A 17,500-nucleotide genomic window follows, 5' to 3' on the forward strand; every position below is an offset into this window, starting at 1 on the left:
TGGTTAGAGTGTAGGGGGGGCAGGTAGCCTAGTGGTTAGAGTGTAGGGGGGGCAGGTAGTCTAGTGGTTAGAGTGTAGGGGGGGCAGGTAGCCTAGTGGTTAGAGTGTAGGGGGGGCAGGTAGCCTAGTGGTTAGAGTGTAGGGGGGGCAGGTAGCCTAGTGGTTAGAGTGTAGGGGTGGCAGGTAGCCTAGTGGTTAGAGTGTAGGGGGGGTAGGTAGCCTAGTGGTTAGAGTGTAGGGGGGGCAGGTAGCCTAGTGGTTAGAGTGTAGGGGGGCAGGTAGCCTAGTGGTTAGAGTGTAGGGGGGGCAGGTAGCCTAGTGGTTAGAGTGTAGGGGGGGCAGGTAGCCTAGTGGTTAGAGTGTAGAGGGGGTAGGTAGCCTAGTGGTTAGAGTGTAGGGGGGGTAGGTAGCCTAGTGGTTAGAGTGTAGGGGGGGCAGGTAGCCTAGTGGTTAGAGTGTAGGGGGGGCAGGTAGCCTAGTGGTTAGAGTGTAGGGGCGGCAGGTAGCCTAGTGGTTAGAGTGTAGGGGGGGCAGGTAGCCTAGTGGTTAGAGTGTAGGGGGGGCAGGTAGCCTAGTGGTTAGAGTGTAGGGGGGGCAGGTAGCCTAGTGGTTAGAGTGTAGGGGGGGCAGGTAACCTAGTGGTTAGAGTGTAGAGGGGGTAGGTAGCCTAGTGGTTAGAGTGTAGGGGGGGCAGGTAGCCTAGTGGTTAGAGTGTAGAGGGGGCAGGTAGCCTAGTGGTTAGAGTGTAGGGGTGGCAGGTAGCCTAGTGGTTAGAGTGTAGGGGGGGCAGGTAGCCTAGTGGTTAGAGTGTAGGGGTGTTAGGTAGCCTAGTGGTTAGAGTGGAGGGGTGGCAGGTAGCCTTGTGGTTAGAGTGTAGGGGGGGCAGGTAGCCTAGTGGTTAGAGTGTAGGGGGGGCAGGTAGCCTAGTGGTTAGAGTGTAGGGGGGGCAGGTAGCCTAGTGGTTAGAGTGTAGAGGGGGCAGGTAGCCTAGTGGTTAGAGTGTAGGGGGGGCAGGTAGCCTAGTGGTTAGAGTGTAGGGGGGCAGGTAGTCTAGTGGTTAGAGTGTAGGGGGGGCAGGTAGTCTAGTGGTTAGAGTGTAGGGGGGGCAGGTAGCCTAGTGGTTAGAGTGTAGGGGGGGCAGGTAGCCTAGTGGTTAGAGTGTAGGGGGGTTAGGTAGCCTAGCGGTTAGAGTGTAGGGGCGGCAGGTAGCCTAGTGGTTAGAGTGTAGGGGGGGCAGGTAGCCTAGTGGTTAGAGTGTAGAGGGGGTAGGTAGCCTAGTGGTTAGAGTGTAGAGGGGGTAGGTAGCCTAGTGGTTAGAGTGTAGGGGGGGCAGGTAGCCTAGTGGTTAGAGTGTAGAGGGGGTAGGTAGCCTAGTGGTTAGAGTGACAGATATTCTTTCAAAAATAATACGAATGTATTTGAATTTTAAGACAGTTACTGATGCCATATGTCAATGATTTTAGAGATCGGTATAATGATGATTTAACAATCCATATCTGTTTACACTTGATTGATATCCAGACACAATGCGTACCTGACGACCTCCGGAGGTGGGCAGAAAGATCTGATCACAATATGCATCTTTCAATGATCTACACCTGCCTAATAAATGTGGGCACAATCAGATTGTGGACAAGATCTGTACAAAGGTACGTGAGGTGTAGTTGAATTTTGGATGTGGCTGAAAGATGATCGTTGAGGCAGATTTGCAGACGCCTCGCTCCGGAGGACCATCTCATCCTAGAGGACCATCTCACCCCGGAGGACCATCTCATCCTAGAGGACCATCTCACCCCGGAGGACCATCTCATCCTAGAGGACCATCTCATCCTAGAGGACCATCTCACCCCGGAGGACCATCTCACCCTGGAGGACCATCTCACCCCGGAGGACCCATCTCACCCCGGAGGACCATCTCACCCCGGAGGACCATCTCACCCCGGAGGACCATCTCACCCCGGAGGACCATCTCACCCCGGAGGACCATCTCACCCCGGAGGACCATCTCACCCCGGAGGACCATCTCACCCCGGAGGACCATCTCACCCCGGAGGACCCATCTCACCCCGGAGGACCCATCTCTCCCCGGAGGACCCATCTCACCCCGGAGGACCCATCTCACCCCGGAGGACCCATCTCACCCCTCTGACATACAGTACAAGTAGATCTTCATATCCCCAGTAATAGGCATATAGTACGGACGCGACCCCAGATAGCCCTCTAATCCCTATATAGTGCTCTAATGTTAACCAGAGCCCACACAGGGCTCTAATCAAAGTAGTGCACTAATATGTGGACTAAGGTTCCATTTGAGACGTCCCCTCCACTCTGGTCGTGTCCACAGGTCCTGTGACTGTCTTTGTCTGAGGCTAATGTAACAGAAACCTTGTCTAGACTGACTGGCTACTGGCCATAATCCTCAGAAACATCCAGCTGAATCAATGTGAAACCTGAGAGGGGACAGTCTCCAGTCCAAGACCCCTGTTAGTGTTAGTGGAGGGAGGCTTCCCTGGATTGATTAGACAATGGGGGTCAGAGCACACACACACACACACACACACTCACTCATAGTACAGCAGGATAAACTGTGCCGAGCAACCGCACACACACACACACACACACACACACACACACACACACACACACACACACACACACACACACACACACACACACACACACACACACACACACACACACACACACACACACACAGAGAGATAGGGTGTCCAGTGCAGACACACCAGCAGTCTACAACAACGCAGATGTCATCAGAAGATTGATTACCTAGCGAGCCAGTCAAGCAAGGTAAAATATCACATGACATTTGATAGTAAACAAAAAATAGCTCTATTGTTGTCTCTGGGTGGAGCAGCATACTACTTTTAATTAGCTAGTAAATTACCATCAATCAATGCATCGATAAACATGTTTTTCTTTGAAAATGTAGTTGATGATCTAGAGTAGGAAGCTATGAAAGAGTAGGAAGCTATGAGAGAGTAGGAAGCTATGAAAGAGTAGGAAGCTATGAAAGAGTAGGAAGCTATGAAAGAGTAGGAAGCTATGAGATAGTAGGAAGCTATGAAAGAGTAGGAAGCTATGAAAGAGTAGGAAGCTATGAAAGAGTAGGAAGCTATGAAAGAGTAGGAAGCTATGAGAGAGTAGGAAGCTATGAAAGAGTAGGAAGCTATGAGAGAGTAGGAAGCTATGAAAGAGTAGGAAGCTATGAGAGAGTAGGAAGCTATGAAAGAGTAGGAAGCTATGAAAGAGTAGGAAGCTATGAAAGAGTAGGAAGCTATGAGATAGTAGGAAGCTATGAAAGAGTAGGAAGCTATGAAAGAGTAGGAAGCTATGAAAGAGTAGGAAGCTATGAGAGAGTAGGACGCTATGAGAGAGTAGGAAGCTATGAGAGAGTAGGAAGCTATGAAAGAGTAGGAAGCTATGAGAGAGTAGGAAGCTATGAAAGAGTAGGAAGCTATGAGAGAGTAGGAAGCTATGAGAGAGTGGGAAGCTATGAAAGAGTGGGAAGCTATGAAAGAGTAGGAAGCTATGAAAGAGTAGGAAGCTATGAGAGAGTAGGAAGCTATGAAAGAGTAGGAAGCTATGAAAGAGTAGGAAGCTATGAAAGAGTAGGAAGCTATGAAAGAGTAGGAAGCTATGAAAGAGTAGGAAGCTATGAGAGAGTAGGAAGCTATGAAAGAGTAGGAAGCTATGAGAGAGTGCCCCACCCACCACAAAAAATAGCTCTATTGTTGTCTCTGGGTGGAGCAGCATACTACTTTTAATTAGCTAGTAAATTACCATCAATCAATGCATCGATAAACATGTTTTTCTTTGAAAATGTAGTTGATGATCTAGAGTAGGAAGCTATGAAAGAGTAGGAAGCTATGAGAGAGTAGGAAGCTATGAAAGAGTAGGAAGCTATGAAAGAGTAGGAAGCTATGAAAGAGTAGGAAGCTATGAGATAGTAGGAAGCTATGAAAGAGTAGGAAGCTATGAAAGAGTAGGAAGCTATGAAAGAGTAGGAAGCTATGAGAGAGTAGGAAGCTATGAGAGAGTAGGAAGCTATGAGAGAGTAGGAAGCTATGAGAGAGTAGGAAGCTATGAAAGAGTAGGAAGCTATGAGAGAGTAGGAAGCTATGAAAGAGTAGGAAGCTATGAGAGAGTAGGAAGCTATGAGAGAGTGGGAAGCTATGAAAGAGTGGGAAGCTATGAAAGAGTAGGAAGCTATGAAAGAGTAGGAAGCTATGAGAGAGTAGGAAGCTATGAAAGAGTAGGAAGCTATGAAAGAGTAGGAAGCTATGAAAGAGTAGGAAGCTATGAAAGAGTAGGAAGCTATGAAAGAGTAGGAAGCTATGAGAGAGTAGGAAGCTATGAAAGAGTAGGAAGCTATGAGAGAGTGCCCCACCCACCATCAAATATAAAAACAACAACAGTCACAGAAGCATGTCATCAACAACTCATAAATGGGGATCAGCTTTAACGACCCCGTCATCCTTTAACGACCCGGTCATCCTATATCGAACCCGTCATCCTATATCGACCCCGTCATCCTTTAACGACCCCGTCATCCTTTAACGACCCGTCATCCTTTAACGAGCCCCGTCATCCTTTAACGAGCCCCGTCATCCTTTAACGACCCCCGTCATCCTTTAACGACCCCGTCATCCTTTAAACGACCCTGTCATCCTTTAACGACCCCCGTCATCCTTTAAACGTCCCCGTCATCCTTTAACGACCCCCGTCATCCTTTAACGACCCCGTCATCCTTTAACGATCCCGTCATCCCTTAACGACCCGTCATCCTTTAACGACCCCGTCGTCCTCTAACGACCCCGTCGTCCTTTAACGACCCGTCATCCTTTAATGACCCTGTCATCCTTTAACAACACTGTCATCCTTTAACGACCCCGTCCGTCATCCTTTAACGACCCGTCGTCCTTTAACGACCCCGTCATCCTTTAAACGACCCCGTCATTTTTTAACGACCCGTCATCCTTTAACGACCCCCGTCATCCTTTAACGAACCCGTCATCCTTTAACGACCCGTCATCCTTTAACGACCCGTCATCCTTTAACGACCCCCGTCATCCTTTAACGACCCCGTCCGTCATCCTTTAAACGAAGCCGTCATCCTTTAACGACCCGTCATCCTTTAACGACCCCGTCATCCTTTAACGACCCCGTCATCCTTTAATGACCCGTCATCCTTTAACGACCCCGTCATCCTTTAACGACCCTGTTGTCCTTTAACGACCCCGTCCGTCATCCTTTAACGACCCCGTCCGTCATCCTTTAACGACCCGGTCATCCTATATCGAACCCGTCATCCTATATCGACCCCGTCATCCTTTAACGACCCCGTCATCCTTTAACGACCCGTCATCCTTTAACGAGCCCCGTCATCCTTTAACGATCCCCGTCATCCTTTAACGACCCCCGTCATCCTTTAACGACCCCGTCATCCTTTAAACGACCCTGTCATCCTTTAACGACCCCCGTCATCCTTTAAACGTCCCCGTCATCCTTTAACGACCCCCGTCATCCTTTAACGACCCCGTCATCCTTTAACGATCCCGTCATCCCTTAACGACCCGTCATCCTTTAACGACCCCGTCGTCCTCTAACGACCCCGTCGTCCTTTAACGACCCGTCATCCTTTAATGACCCTGTCATCCTTTAACAACACTGTCATCCTTTAACGACCCCGTCCGTCATCCTTTAACGACCCGTCGTCCTTTAACGACCCCGTCATCCTTTAAACGACCCCGTCATTTTTTAACGACCCGTCATCCTTTAACGACCCCCGTCATCCTTTAACGAACCCGTCATCCTTTAACGACCCGTCATCCTTTAACGACCCGTCATCCTTTAACGACCCCCGTCATCCTTTAACGACCCCGTCCGTCATCCTTTAAACGAAGCCGTCATCCTTTAACGACCCGTCATCCTTTAACGACCCCGTCATCCTTTAACGACCCCGTCATCCTTTAATGACCCGTCATCCTTTAACGACCCCGTCATCCTTTAACGACCCTGTTGTCCTTTAACGACCCCGTCCGTCATCCTTTAACGACCCCGTCCGTCATCCTTTAACGACCCTGTCATCCTTTAACGATCCCCGTCATCCTTTAACGACCCTGTGTTCTTAGTCCTTTATTTATTACCCTCAGTCACCAAATATCAACAGGCAACTGGCCAGTGTGTGCGGGTCTTTGAATGGGGACTGATCAGATGCAGGGAGGGTGAATGTGTAACCGATGGCTGGAGTTGAAACCGTTTTGGAGGGCTGTATTTATCACAGAGAGCATAGTGTCTGCATCCAAATGGCACCCTATTCCCTTTATAGTGCACTACTTTTGACCAGGACCCATAGAAAGTAGTGCACTAAATAGGTAGTAGGGTGTCATAGGGACCTAGGGCCCGATTCAGACTCAGGAATTCATGCCTATACACTTTTCAGTATTTGGTATTCAGACGTGACTTATTCAGTCGTGTAACACGCTCTGCAGGTGTGGTTATCTTGCTTTGAATACATTTCATTCAACCGCTGAAAATCCTTCCCACTTGCTGGCAAACAGATTTTTTTTTGTTTTTTTTTGGGAACATTTATCTGAGGCCGTCCCTTTAAATATGGTGTACCTTTTAAATTAGATTTTTATCGACAGAGTCACTAGAATATATGGAGAGAACGGGTTCAGAACATCTACGTACATGTATATTTGTCTCAGTTTCAGCACCAATTGATTAAAAAAAAATATATATATATACATTTTTTTAAATTATAATTTTGGTTTAAGAAGAAAGAAAACAGTGGTTTTGATTCATTCTGATAATTGTCACAATCATTTATTCAACTCATGGTAGTGTCGTGTACAGTACATAGAATTATAATGGGGACAATACTGTACAATAGTAGGCCATACCCTCGTCTATTTGTATTTTTGTATTTAACTAGGCAAGTCAGTCAAGAAGAAATTCTTATTTACCAAAAGGCAAAAGAGCTCCTGCGGGGACGGGGGCTGGGATAATACAAAAGATATATACAGATATAGTACAAAACACACATCACGACAAGAGAGACAACACAACACTACATAAAGAGAGACCTAAGACAACAACATAGCATGGCAGCAACACATGACAACACAGCATGGTAGCAACACAACATGACAACAACATGGTAGCAGAACAAAACATGGTACAAACATTATTGGGCTCAGACAACAGCACAAAGGGCAAGAAGGTAGAGACGACAATACATCGCGCAAAGCAGCCACAACTGTCAGTAAGAGTGTCCATGATTGATTCTTTATCTCTATTGCCTGCAACCAACCATGGAACTGTGTGATGTCACGACCAAGCATTGAGCCAATACCTCAGGTTCAAACCGTCACGGCTTGGTGTGCGCTCCACTCCATAGAATTAACAGTAAATTGTCAGTTGAATACGTGTGGTTATTAGGCCTCCTGACAGTCGATACTGTTAGTGGTCAATACTTAATACAATAGAAACGGGAAACAGAGGAAGTCGGGGGAGCCTATATGTAACAGTATAACTTTAGACCGTCCCCTCGCCCACACCCGGGCGCGAACCAGGGACCCTCTGCACACATCAACAACAGTCACCCACGAAGCATTGTTACCCATCGCTCCACAAAAGCCGCGGCCCTTGCAGAACAAGGGGAACTACTACTTCAAGGTCTCAGAGCAAGTGACGTCACCGATTGAAACGCTATTTAGCGCGCACCACCGCTAACTAAGCTAGCCGGTTCACATCCGTTACATATAGAGGGCTAGCATTTGCATCACAAATCACCTAGCAAACGCACCAGGCACCATCAAATCAAACTGTATTTGCCACATGCGCCGAATACAACACCTGTAGACTTTACCGTGAAATGCTGAATACAACAGTTGTAGACTTTACCGTGAAATGCTGAATACAACAAGTGTAGACATTACCGTGAAATGCTGAATACAACAAGTGTAGACTTTACCGTGAAATGCTGAATACAACAAGTGTAGACTTTACTGTGAAATACTGAATACAACAAGTGTAGACATTACCGTGAAATGCTGAATACAACAAGTGTAGACTTTACTGTGAAATACTGAATACAACAAGTGTAGACATTACCGTGAAATACTGAATACAACAAGTGTAGACTTTACCGTGAAATGCTGAATACAACAAGTGTAGACTTTACCGTGAAATACTGAATACAACAAGTGTAGACATTACCGTGAAATGCTGAATACAATAAGTGTAGACATTACCGTGAAATGCTGAATACAACAAGTGTAGACTTTACCGTGAAATGCTGAATACAACAAGTGTAGACTTTACCGTGAAATGCTGAATACAACAAGTGTAGACTTTACCGTGAAATGCTGAATACAACAAGTGTAGACCTTACCGTGAAATGCTGAATACAACAAGTGTAGACTTTACCGTGAAATGCTGAATACAACAAGTGTAGACTTTACCGTGAAATGCTGAATACAACAAGTGTAGACTTTACCGTGAAATGCTTTACTGACAAGCCCTTAAACCAACAGTACAGTTCAAGAAGAAGAAAATATTTACCAAGTAGGCTAAAATAAAAAGTCATAATAAAAAGTTTCACAATAAGAATAACGAGGCTATATACAGGGGGCGCCGGTACAGAGTCAGTGTGCAGGGATACTGTCTAGTTGAGGTAATCTGTAAATGTAGGTGGAAGCGAAGTGACTATGCATAAATCAAATTGTATTTATACATCAGCTGATATCTCAAAGTGCTGTACAGAAACCCAGCCTAAAACCCCAAACAGCAAACAATGCAGGTGTAGAAGCACAGTGGCTAAGAAAAACTCCCTAGAAAGGCCAAAACCTAGGAAGAAACCTAGAGAGGAACCAAGCAATGAGGGGTGGCCAGTCCTCTTCTGGCTGTGCCGGGTGGAGATTATAACAGAACATGGCCAAGATGTTCAAATGTTCATAAATGACCAGCATGGTTAAATAATAATAATCACAGTAGTTGTCGAGGGTGCAGTAAGTCAGCACCTCAGGAGTAAATGTCAGTTGGCTTTTCATAGCCGATCATTAAGAGTATCTGTAACGGCTGTCTTGGGTGGAAGAAGGAGAGGACCAAAGCGCAGCAAGTCAGCACCTCAGGAGTAAATGTCAGTTGGCTTTTCATAGCCGATCATTAAGAGTATCTGTAACGGCTGTCTTGGGTGGAAGAAGGAGAGGACCAAAGCGCAGCAAGTCAGCACCTCAGGAGTAAATGTCAGTTGGCTTTTCATAGCCGATCATTAAGAGTATCTGTAACGGCTGTCTTGGGTGGAAGAAGGAGAGGACCAAAGCGCAGCAAGTCAGCACCTCAGGAGTAAATGTCAGTTGGCTTTTCATAGCCGATCATTAAGAGTATCTGTAACGGCTGTCTTGGGTGGAAGAAGGAGAGGACCAAAGCGCAGCAAGTCAGCACCTCAGGAGTAAATGTCAGTTGGCTTTTCATAGCCGATCATTAAGAGTATCTGTAACGGCTGTCTTGGGTGGAAGAAGGAGAGGACCAAAGCGCAGCAAGTCAGCACCTCAGGAGTAAATGTCAGTTGGCTTTTCATAGCCGATCATTAAGAGTATCTGTAACGGCTGTCTTGGGTGGAAGAAGGAGAGGACCAAAGCGCAGCAAGTCAGCACCTCAGGAGTAAATGTCAGTTGGCTTTTCATAGCCGATCATTAAGAGTATCTGTAACGGCTGTCTTGGGTGGAAGAAGGAGAGGACCAAAGCGCAGCAAGTCAGCACCTCAGGAGTAAATGTCAGTTGGCTTTTCATAGCCGATCATTAAGAGTATCTGTAACGGCTGTCTTGGGTGGAAGAAGGAGAGGACCAAAGCGCAGCAAGTCAGCACCTCAGGAGTAAATGTCAGTTGGCTTTTCATAGCCGATCATTAAGAGTATCTGTAACGGCTGTCTTGGGTGGAAGAAGGAGAGGACCAAAGCGCAGCAAGTCAGCACCTCAGGAGTAAATGTCAGTTGGCTTTTCATAGCCGATCATTAAGAGTATCTGTAACGGCTGTCTTGGGTGGAAGAAGGAGAGGACCAAAGCGCAGCAAGTCAGCACCTCAGGAGTAAATGTCAGTTGGCTTTTCATAGCCGATCATTAAGAGTATCTGTAACGGCTGTCTTGGGTGGAAGAAGGAGAGGACCAAAGCGCAGCAAGTCAGCACCTCAGGAGTAAATGTCAGTTGGCTTTTCATAGCCGATCATTAAGAGTATCTGTAACGGCTGTCTTGGGTGGAAGAAGGAGAGGACCAAAGCGCAGCGTGGTCAGCACCTCAGGAGTAAATGTCAGTTGGCTTTTCATAGCCGATCATTAAGAGTATCTGTAACGGCTGTCTTGGGTGGAAGAAGGAGAGGACCAAAGCGCAGCAAGTCAGCACCTCAGGAGTAAATGTCAGTTGGCTTTTCATAGCCGATCATTAAGAGTATCTGTAACGGCTGTCTTGGGTGGAAGAAGGAGAGGACCAAAGCGCAGCAAGTCAGCACCTCAGGAGTAAATGTCAGTTGGCTTTTCATAGCCGATCATTAAGAGTATCTGTAACGGCTGTCTTGGGTGGAAGAAGGAGAGGACCAAAGCGCAGCAAGTCAGCACCTCAGGAGTAAATGTCAGTTGGCTTTTCATAGCCGATCATTAAGAGTATCTGTAACGGCTGTCTTGGGTGGAAGAAGGAGAGGACCAAAGCGCAGCAAGTCAGCACCTCAGGAGTAAATGTCAGTTGGCTTTTCATAGCCGATCATTAAGAGTATCTGTAACGGCTGTCTTGGGTGGAAGAAGGAGAGGACCAAAGCGCAGCGTGGTTAGTGTTCATCTTCATTTAATAATAATCAAAAAACTAAACACTTCAAATTACAAAACAACAACCAAAACACACACAAAGACTGAAAACAATCACCCACAAACCCCAACAGAAAACAGGCTACCTAAATATGGTTCCCAATCAGAGACAATGACTAACATCTGCCTCTGATTGAGAACCATATATAGGCCAAACAAGAAACCCCACATAGAAACAGAAAACATAGACTGCCCACCCAACTCACACCCTGACCACACTAAAACAAAGAAAATACAAAAGAACTATGGTCAGAACGTGACAGTATCTCTACCACTCCTGTGCTGTCTCTAGAGAGTTGAAAACAACAGGTCTGGGACAGGTAGCACGTCCGGTGAACAGGTCAGGATTCCATAGCCGCAGGCAGAACAGTTGAAACTGGAGCAGCAGCACGGCCAGGTGGACTATGATCAAAATGTTGGGTTCTAGTCAGGATTCTAGCAGCCGTATTTAGCACTAACTGAAGTTTATTTAGTGCTTTATCCGGGTAGCCGGAAAGTAGAGCATTGCAGTAGTCTAACCTAGAAGTAACAAAAGCATGGATACATTTTTCTGCATCATTTTTGGACAGAAAGTTTCTGATTTTTGTAAGGTTACGTAGATGGAAAAAAAGCTGTCCTTGAAACAGTCTTGATATGTTCGTCAAAAGAGAGATCAGGGTCCAGAGTTTCGCTTGGGACCTAGAACAAGCATCTCTGTTTTGTCTGAGTTTAAAAGTAGAACGTTTGCAGCCATCCACTTCCTTATATCTGAAGGCTTCCAGCGAGGGCAATTTTGGGGCTTCACCATGTTTCATTGAAATGTACAGTGTCATCCGCATAGCAGTGAAAGTTAACATTATGTTTTCGAATGACATCCCCCAAGAGGTGAAATATATAGTGAAAACAATAGTGGTCCTAAAACGGAACCTTGAGGAACACCAAAATTGACAGTTGATTTGTCAGAGGACAAACCATTCACAGAGACAAACTGATATCTTTCCGACAGATAAGATCTAAACCAGGACAGAACTTGTCCGTGTCGACCAAATTGGGTTTCCATGTGGTGATCGATGGTATCAAAAGCAGCACTAAGGTCTATGAGCACGAGGACAGATGCAGAGCCTCGGTCTGATGCCATTAAAAGGTCATTTACCACCTTCACAAGTGTAGTCTCAGTGCTATGATGGGGTCTAAAACCAGACTGAAGCATTTCGTATACATTGTTTGTCTTCAGGAAGGCAGTGAGTTGCTGCGCAACAGCTTTTACTAACATTTTTGCGAGGAATGGAAGATTTGATATAGGCCGATAGTTTTTTATATTTTCTGGGTCAAGGTTTGGCTTTTTCAAGAGAGGCTTTATTACTGCCACTTTTAGTGAGTTTGGTACACTTCTGGTGGAAAGAGAGACGTTTATTATGTTCAACATAGGAGGGCCAAGCACAGGAAGCAGCTCTTTCAGGAGTTTAGTTGGAATAGGGTCCAGTATGCAGCTTGAAGGTTTAGCGGCCATGATTATTTTCATCATTGTGTCAAGAGATATAGTACTAAAACACTTGAGTGTCTCTCTTGATCCTTGGTCCTGGCAGAGTTGTGCAGACTCAGGACAACTGAGCTTTGAAGGAATACGCAGATTTAAAGAGGAGTCCGTAATTTGCTTTCTAATAATCATGATATTTTCCTCAAAGAAGTTCATGAATGTATTACTGCTCAAGTGAAAGCCATCCTCACTTGGGGAATGCTGCTTTTTAGTTAGCTTTGCGACAGTATCAAAAATAAATGTAGGATTGTTCTTATTTTCCTCAATTAAGTTGGAAAAATTGGATGATTGAGCAGCAGTAAGGGCTCTTCGATACTGCACGGTACTGTCTTTCCAAGCTAGACGGAAGACTTCCAGTTTGGTGTGGCGCCATTTCCGTTCCAATTTTCTGGAAGCTTGCTTCAGAGCTCTGGTATTTTCTGTATACCAGGGAGCTAGTTTCTTAAGACAAATGTTTTTAGTTTTTAGGGGTGCAACTGCATCTAGGGTATTGCGCAAGGTTAAATTGAGTTCCTCAGTTAGGTGCATAGGGAACAAACAAACAGCAAGTAGCAGCAGTGTACAAGACGGGGAGGAGGTCAATGTAAATTGTCCAGTGGCGATTTTTATGAATTGTTCAGCAGTCTAATGCCTTGGGGTAGAAGCTGGTGAGGAGTATTTTGGTCCTAGACGTGGCGCTCCGGGACTGCTTGCTGTGCGGTAGCAGAGAAAACGGTCTATAACTTGGGTGACTAGAGTCTCTGACAATTTTATGGGCTTTCCTCTGACACTGCCTATTATATAGGTCCTGGATGGCAGGAAGCTTGGCTCCAGTGATGTACTGGGCCATTCGCACTACCCTCTGTAGCACCTTACGGTCAGATGCTGAGCAGTTGCCATACCAGGCGGTGATGCAACAGGTCAGGATGCTCTCGATGGTGCAGCTGTGGAACCTTTTGAGGATCTGGAGGCCCACACCAAATTTTTTCAGTCTCCTGAGGGGGAAATTATTTTGCCGTGCCCTCTTCACGACTGTCTTGTTATGTTTCGACCATGTTAGTTTGTTGGTGATGTGGACACCAAGGAACTTGAAACTCTCGACCCGCTCCACTACAGCCCCGTCGATGTTAATGGGGGCCTGTTCGGCCCGCCTTTTCCTGTAGTCCACGATCAGCTCCTTTGTCTTGCTCACATTGAGGGAGAGGTTGTTGTCTGCCAGTTCTCTGACCTCCTCCCTATAGGCTGTCTCATTGTTGTCGGTGATCAGGCCTACCACTGTTGTGTCGTCAGCAAACTTAATGATGGTGTTGGAGTCGTGTTTGGCCATGCAGTCGTGGGTGAACAGGGAATACAGGAGGGGACTAAGTACACACCTCTGAGGGGCCCCAGTGTTAAGGATCAGCACGTGTTGTTGCCTACTCTTACCACCTGGGGGCAGCCCGTCAGGTAGTCCAGGATCCAGTTGCAGAGAGAGGTGTTTAGTCCCCAGAGTCCTTAGCTTAGTGATGAGCTTCGTGGGCACTATGGTGTTGTATGCTGAGCTGTAGTCAATGAACAGCATTCTCACATAGGTGTTCCTTTTGTCCAAGTGAGAAAGGGCAGTGTGGAGTGCGATTGAGTCATGTCCAGCTAGCTTGCTACAGGAACTTTGTGTGCATTCTAACTCAAATGAGCTGCTAACGTAATTGTCCCTAGCTAGCTAGCTAGCTAACTTTGCATACTGTGTACCTAACCAAGTGAATTAAATATCACCAGCTAGCTAACTTCATATTAGCTAGTTAGCTCGCTATCTTGATGTATTTATCGTTATAACTCAAAATGCATTTGTAACGTAGCTAGTTAACAACAGCCATGGAAGAGGGTGAAAGGATTAGCTAGCAGTTCTAGCTGTCAGAGAAGGGAGAGTAGGCTACTCTGGATAGAACAGGTACCTTTATGGGAGGACATTATGAAAATATTCTACAGTTCCAATCCCTAGAGAGAAACTGTGGACAGAGAGATATAGTAACATAATATTCAGTGCTGTCTACTTTGAGTATAATGCAGCCTGTTTCTTTGTGATGTTTTCAGTCCTCAGATACAGAGATCCGTGAAACCCTGTCTTCAGATGAAGGGGATTCAATGAATGTCCCAAGAGAATAAGGGTACATCCTTGTATACCATGGATTATATGTGTACCTATGTTAGCACATTTAAAAAAAACAAAAATACAGTTTAAATGTCACAAACAATGTATAAACAAATTAGTTGATCATCAAGTGTGCTATTGCTGGGCTGGAATAGAAGTCTGCTCACACAGTAGATCAGGGATCAGTGGAGCAAGGTTGGACATCTCTGCTATTGACTTTTATAATACAGCATTACTATGTCTAACCTTTACATATGAGTTAGCTTACTGTTCACTTTGAAATTATATGAAATAGTCCTGATTCTTTTGAAGTGAAGGTTTTAATAAATTGTGTTAACTTAAATTATTATTTAACGATGAACTAGTGTCAATGTTGAATTACCTCACAGATCACCAATCCTGCAATTTGAAGAAGGGAGGGAATCCTGTCTCTTAGTTTGTCTGTGTTTCTGAGATGTATTCTCAATTGAAACATAACTTCTTTTTGTTCAGTCATAATTCATATTTGATTGTCACTCTTTTTCAGGATATGAGCCATGTGAACCCATTTTGCAAGTTGATAATCGATATGGAAAAGCCAACACTCCAGTCCCACCCAGTACCCCCAACAGTTCAACTCCAGCCCTCCAAGTATCCTTCCAAATCGCCAAACTCCAGTCCGTTCAGTACCCTCAAGGACTGAGTTGGGCCTGTTGGGGGGGTACTGGAGGACTGTAGTGTGGGTGTTGGGGGGGTACTGGAGGACTGGAGTTTGGGCTGTTTGGGGGTACTGGAGGACTGGAAGTTGGGCTGTTGGGGGGGGGGTACTGGAGGACTGGAGTGGGCTGTTGCGGGTGGTTGGACTGGAGGACTGGAGTTGGCTGTTGGGGGTACTGGAGGACTGGAGTTGGCTGTTGGGGGGGTACTGGAGGACTGGAGTTGGGAACCTCTGGCCTACAGTGTAATGGCATTGGCCTTATGGGCATTTGCATTGCACCCCTTGACATTGTACATCTGAAACAGAGAATATCTGAACTCACAGATTATTTACATATTGTTCAGCTATATGTTCTCAGTTTATAAACATTATCAGTAGACAATGTATGAGGTTAATCATTATACTCAACTTTTCTACATGCCTTGGTGTTGACATGAAATTAGTTTAGTGCAAATCCAACCCTCGTAATCTAGGTGGTGAAATGTCTGGAAGAAGGAGATGATGGATTCATTTAGTTTAAAACACACAACTACTACAACCACCAAGCTCAATGACAGATACGCTTCTCCCAGAAGGTCTGAGAGGCACTTGTGGAGGTGCCACTGTGATAATAAAGATGGTTTGCCTAAGACTACCACAACAATTACATTGTCTATGCTAAAATGTGTTTAAATTCTGAAAAAAAACAAAAACAATAGTTAGGTCTTTTTACCTTTATTTAACTAGGAATGTCAGTTTAAGAACAAATTCTTATTTACAATGACGGCCTAGGAACAGTGGGTTAACTGCCTGTTCAGGGGCAGAACGACAGATTTGTACCTTCTCAGCTCAGGGATTTGAACTTGCAACCTTCTGGTTACTAGCCCAACGCTCTAACCACTAGGCTACCCTGCCACCCTGTCTTAAGAAATAGATGTTCTTCAATGGGGCAAGTGAAAGCAAAGCTGATGTAACAGTATAACTTTAGACCGTCCCCTCGCCCACACCCGGGCGCGAACCAGGGACCCTCTGCACACATCAACAACAGTCACCCACGAAGCATCGTTACCCATCGCTCCACAAAAGCCGCAGCTGCAGAGTTTGGGGTCACTTCGAAATGTTCTTGTGTTTGAAAGAAAAGCAACTTTTCTGTCCATTAAAATAACATCAAATTGATCAGAAATACAGTGTAGACATTGTTAATGTTGTAGATGACTATTGTTGCTGGAAACAGATCATTGTTTATGGACTATCTACATGGGTGTACAGAGGCCCATTATCAGCAACCATCACTCCTGTGTTCCAATGGCACGTTGTGTTACCTAATCCAAGTTTATCAATTTAAAAGGCTAATTGATCATTAGAAAACCCTTTTGCAATTCTGTTGGAACAGCTGAAAACTGTTGTCCTGATTAAAGAAGCAATAAAACTGGCCTTCATTAGACTAGTTGAGTATCTGGAGCGTCACATTTTTAGACACACCTCCACCACACCTCCATTAATACAGTGTATCTGTAGACACACCTCCTCCACCACACCTTCATTAATACAGTGTATCTATAGACACACCTCCATTAATACAGTGTATCTATAAACACACCTCCTCCACCACACCTCCATTAATACAGTGTATCTATAGACACACCTCCATTAATACAGTGTATCTGTAGACACACCTCCATTAATACAGTGTATCTGTAGACACACCTCCATTAATACAGTGTATCTATAGACACACCTCCTCCACACCTCCATTAATACAGTGTATCTATAGACACACCTCCTCCACCACACCTCCATTAATACAGTGTATCTGTAGACACACCTCCTCCACCACACCCTCATTAATGTGATCTCCACCCTAAATGAATAGCGTGCTATTCTCATGCTTCAGTTGAAGGTCAGAATGCACATGGAGAGACAAGTGCATAGAAATGGAATTCTGTTCCATTTACGTTGGCTGAACTCGGCTCTGAGTCGGCCCCCTAGTGAACGGGTCGGCAACACCATTCATGGAGTTCCGCAGGTCTTGCAGGATTTTGTTTCCGACTAGGGACCACACCTGGCCAACTAAGCTAATTGATAAGTTCAGTGATTAGCCTAAATTCAAACCCACCAGTTTTAACAGTCTTCTATGAAACACATATGACACTGTGTGTGTGTGTGTGGGGGGGGGGGGGGGGGGGGGGGGGGGGGGGGGGGGGGTAGGAGAGGTCTTCCCTCCCTGTTTCCTGGGTACTGTGAGTAGACCTACACCTCTCATTTTTGAACACGTCTTCGCAAGGATGGAGGATTGACTGATGTTTACTCTAGGACACCC

The sequence above is a fragment of the Oncorhynchus kisutch genome, linkage group LG28 (assembly GCF_002021735.2).
Source record: "Oncorhynchus kisutch isolate 150728-3 linkage group LG28, Okis_V2, whole genome shotgun sequence".
In the NCBI taxonomy this organism is placed as follows: domain Eukaryota; kingdom Metazoa; phylum Chordata; class Actinopteri; order Salmoniformes; family Salmonidae; genus Oncorhynchus; species Oncorhynchus kisutch.